This window comes from Theropithecus gelada, chromosome 4 (genome assembly GCF_003255815.1).
Source record: "Theropithecus gelada isolate Dixy chromosome 4, Tgel_1.0, whole genome shotgun sequence".
NCBI lineage: Eukaryota > Metazoa > Chordata > Mammalia > Primates > Cercopithecidae > Theropithecus > Theropithecus gelada.
The window spans coordinates 146,104,291-146,109,031 of record NC_037671.1 but is presented as its reverse complement, the minus strand read 5'-3'; positions in this window follow the sequence as shown (position 1 = coordinate 146,109,031).

The following is a 4,741-nucleotide window of genomic DNA, read 5'->3' as shown; positions in this document are numbered from 1 at the left end:
GATGAATTTGATTATTCTGAGTTCTGTTATATAGGAGTGCTAATGGGATGTGGGGAGTTGGGGGAGGGGGGCTTGAGAACATCAACAGCATGGAAAGGAAAATCCAAACATCTCAAATCTGCAGAGTTCCATAACATTTTTTATTTTTTCTATATATATTTATATCTTCTTATCTCCTGATTTGAGTAAAAAGCTGTTTACACTAAAACATGCATTTCCAAGTTTGGAAATAAAAAGATCAGTAACAGAGGAGGAATTATGTGAACAAATGCCAAAGATCAGTGATGAGCTGTTGCACTTATGAGGAGCAGGGTTGCAGGCCACCTGATGGAATGTTATCCCCCTACTGCATCTGTGCTATTTGTGCCTGTGTTGCTCAATTAAGAGGTATTGAATACAGAAAACTTTTTAAGTGCTTCTCATTATTGAAGATTTGAAGGGCAGGAGGTAATTGAAATCTCCAGTCAGATACAGGTTTTTAAGGTCAAAGGAAGTCAGATGTAAGATATTTAACTACTTATGGCCGTTCCTTCATAGATGTCCCACAGCCTTTCACTTGTCAGTGTGCCCATCACAGCCACTTCCCAATATGCTCTATTAAACTAACATTGCCTTAGGTGCAGAGCCTTCAGCCCAGCCATGACTCAGACACCAGGTTGTAACCTGATGAAGGTAGGAGGGATAAATGGTTGCCTGGCATGGTGACATATTTGATTCCCTTTCTAAACCCTTTTTCGAAACGTGTCAGCAGCCCAGGAGCATCTGCAGTGTCAGCTTAGCCAGCAAGATAGGAAAGGAGGGGGAGAAGAAGGCAGGATCTTGATTTTTAAGGCCAGAGAAGGCATAATATAAAGGCAGCTTTCTGGATCTACACTTCGCTGGAAAACAGCAAATTCACTGAGAATCAAGAACTGTTAAAAGGAATGGGAATTTAGAGATTGCCTATGAGATTGTTAGAAATTTTCTCTCTGTCTTGAAAGATAGCTCTAAATCCACATCATTAAACCTTCCCGAAAAATTGCAAGCCATTGAGTATATAGGCACAAAACACAGGACGTAAGCTAAAACTTTAGACTTCTACAATGACGTAATTATTTCATCTCTGTAAATTTTTATTTCTTTATCCATAAAATTTTTAAACTATCATTATTATTACTTTGAGACAAGGTCTCACTCTGTCACCCATGCTGGAGTACAGTGGTACGATAATGGCTCACTGTAACTTCCACCTCTCAGGCTCAAGAGGTCTTCCAGCCTCAACTTCCCGAATAGTTGGGACTACAGGCATGCGCCACTGTGCCAAGCTAATTTTGTATTTTTTTTTTTTTGTAGAAACTGATTTTTGCCATGTTACCCAGACTGGTCTCAAACTCCTGAGCTCAAGTTATCCACCCGCTTCAGCCTCCCAAAGGGCTGGCATGTGTGAGTCAGGGCACCTGGCCCATCTATAAAATTTTTAAATGAGATATTAAGTTTCTTTCAGCTCTATGATTCTATATCTCACTATATACACAACCTAGAAATGCCTTAATTCTAGCACAGAGTTTACTTGTAAACAGGATCCATTGACAACTTTTCTAGGAGCCAGCTGCACTTTCCTAATTATCTTTGTGAACTTTTGTAGTTTCCTGTGGGGGAACTCCAATTTTCTTCCCAGAAGTAGAATCAGTAAATGCCTCAGACTCTTTAGACAAGACGAAGTAGGAAGGGTAAGGAAAACAAATACTAGAAATTGGCACCTGAACTCCACAAGGCTATCTGCTGAGACATGACCCAAATCATTACATTTGCATGTCCTCTTAAGCAACACTGACATCACTTCCTCATCCTTCCCTGCCACACTCTGTGAATCATTTTCAGAAATCATTTCTGTATTTGGTAAGTAAACACTCTTAGTTGTTTCTGGAGGTAGATTTTTTTCACAGAGCAAAGACACAGAGAGGTGGAATGATTTGTCCCAACAGCCTTCAAAAAATCTAAAGTATGTAAATTTAAAAAGCACATGTTAATTCAATAGAAGGTGAAATATCAATTACATACTTCTTAGTAAAAGCTAAGGATATGTTATAAAAGTGGACCTATACAGAATAAGGTAGAAAGCTGAGGCAATAAACTGAGTCACACAGTTCACCAAATATCATTTTTCTCTCAAAGCACATTGCTTTTAAACAACAAATTTCATTGTTTTTGAACTATCCTGAGCCTTAGTTCTCTCCCTACCTCACTTGGTGTGTGTAACCTTTACTCTTAGTTGTCTCAGAGACTGTCTTATTTCTTCCAAACAACATCATCATCGAAGTTTAAAAGGCAAACGTCCTGGCAAACTGCCTGAAGTTTTCAATCACACAGAAAGCATTTCCACCCTAGCCATAAATTTATCAACTAAATTAAAATACAGTGACTATTCTATTTAAATAAATGTTCCAGAGTTTTGTCTCAAATGTCAACAAATCCAGCATCAAGTTAGAGCAATATCCTGTTGTCAGATTTTCTCTCTATTAGATAAACTATGACTCTTCAGCTTATTCATGGGATGGGATTTAAACAGGCAGTTGACACAGAAGAAATGCAGCATAAGTGGAAGAACATATTTTTCATTCAGCCTGATCCTCTAGGCTTTGAGGAAAGCCATGTGCCACCTATGCTTTTTCTCTACTGTCTACTTGTTCCCCCACTGCCAGACTCACTCCCCTGTAACTCCTCCGTGTCCTTCTCAAGTATGTATGCAACCCTAGGGTGGGATACAGCATTGTGCAGGCATAGAAAGTTGGTCTCCTATATGAGTGTGGGTTCATGATTAGAAGCAGGCAAAATGCCCCATCTCCTGCTACACATACCCAGATATGGCTACAGATTTTGGATGTTCTTAATAGACAGTGTGGGGTGAAACTGAATACACTTAGGAGCCATTGTTAGCTCATAAAGATGGAGGCTGCTAACTGTGAATTAGAAATTTTCCACTTGAGCTGGGTATAATTTTGGTCTGGATCAAATTCTAGAAATGATGTGGAATATGAAGGAGTGTTTTCTACCTTTACAATTACACAAATGTCACTGTTTTGCATTATCAACCCCTAAGGAAGAATCAGGTGAAGTACTCTAAAATCAAACACACAGGATAAGCACTTTTCAAGAGTTTGAGGAAATGTTAAAGTCAAGATTAATGTATTAATGGTTCTATATCCTACTCTAAAATTTTCCCCACTGTTAAATATGAACTGGCTTTTTAAAAATTTAAGTTTTAAGGTCTGTGTGGGTTTTGTTGTTGTTGTTGTTTTTATTTTATTTTATTTTATTTTATTTTATTTTATTTTATTTTATGAGACAGGGTCTCATTCTGTCACCCAGGCTGGAGTGCAGTATCACTATCACAGCTCACCGAAGACTCAAACTCCTGGGCTCAAAGGATTCTTCTGCCTCAGTCTCCCGAGTAGCTGAGACTACAGGTGCATACCAATGTGCCCGACAAATTTTTAATTTTTTTTTTTTGTGTGGAGACAGAGTCTCACTATGTTGCCAAGTCTGGTCTTGAACTCTTAGGCTCAAGTGATCCTCTGGCCTTGGCCTCCTAAAGTGTTGGGATTACAAGTGTGAGCCACTACACCAGGCCATGAGGTCTGTGTTTTAAATGATAATTTGTGTGTTAAATTAAAATTATACACCAATGATGTACTTTGCAGCTAGTAAAGTTTATTTTAATGATCTATATGCTTACATATTTAAAGCTAAAGCATTCCCATGATTCAAAATTCAGCAAGCCAAGAAGATAAAAGTGAGGCCTTCTTCCCACACTTTTTTTTCTTTTGTGACAGAGTTTTGCTCTTTTTGCCCAGGCTGGAGTGCAATGACATGGTCTCGGCTCACTGCAACTTGCCCCTCCCGGGTTCAAGCAATTCTCCTGCCTCAGCCTCCCAAGTAGCTGGGACTACAGGCACCTGCCACCACACCCAGCTAATTTTGTATTTTTAGTAGAGATGGGATTTCACCATGTTGGCCAGGTTGGTCTCAAACTCCTGACCTCAGGTGATCCTCCCACCTTGGCCTCCCAAAGTGCTGGGATTACAGGCGTGAGCCACTGCACCCAGCCCCACACTTACATTCTGTCCACCCAGTTCTCTACCCTCCCACAAACCCTCTTCTCCAGCCAACAATAATCAGAGCTGTCACATTCTTGTCTATCCTTCCCTAGGTCTTTTATGCAAATCCATTTATACCTTATTTTCTTCTTCCTCTTTGAACAAATGGTAGCATCTTATATAAACTATTCCGTCCTCCCCACATCCCCCTCCACACTTAATATAGCAGAAAGATCTTTTTATATCTGTTTATAGTGATCTTCCTCATTCTTTTTTATGGCTGCATTGCATTTCAGTATAGGGAAATATCATAATGTATTTAATCAATTCTCTGTTTTGAACATTTAGACTTCTGTTTCCAATCTTTTGCTACTATGTTGAATCACAAGAAATGTTTCCATGTAAATGTTATTATTTTCCAGACAAATGTCCAAGTATATCTGTAGGATAAACTAGAAGTTGAATTGTTAGGACAAGCGATATGTAAATTTGCAGTTTTTATAGATTTTGGCAACTGATATATCAAACAGCCTAGCCAACTATGTCCTCGATTTGGTTGATATTTGTAAGTCTGATAGGTAAAAAATTGTATCTCTGTATAATTTTATCTACTTCTATCTTATAATAAGTGAATCTGGGCATCTTACCTTTTTATTTCTTCTTTC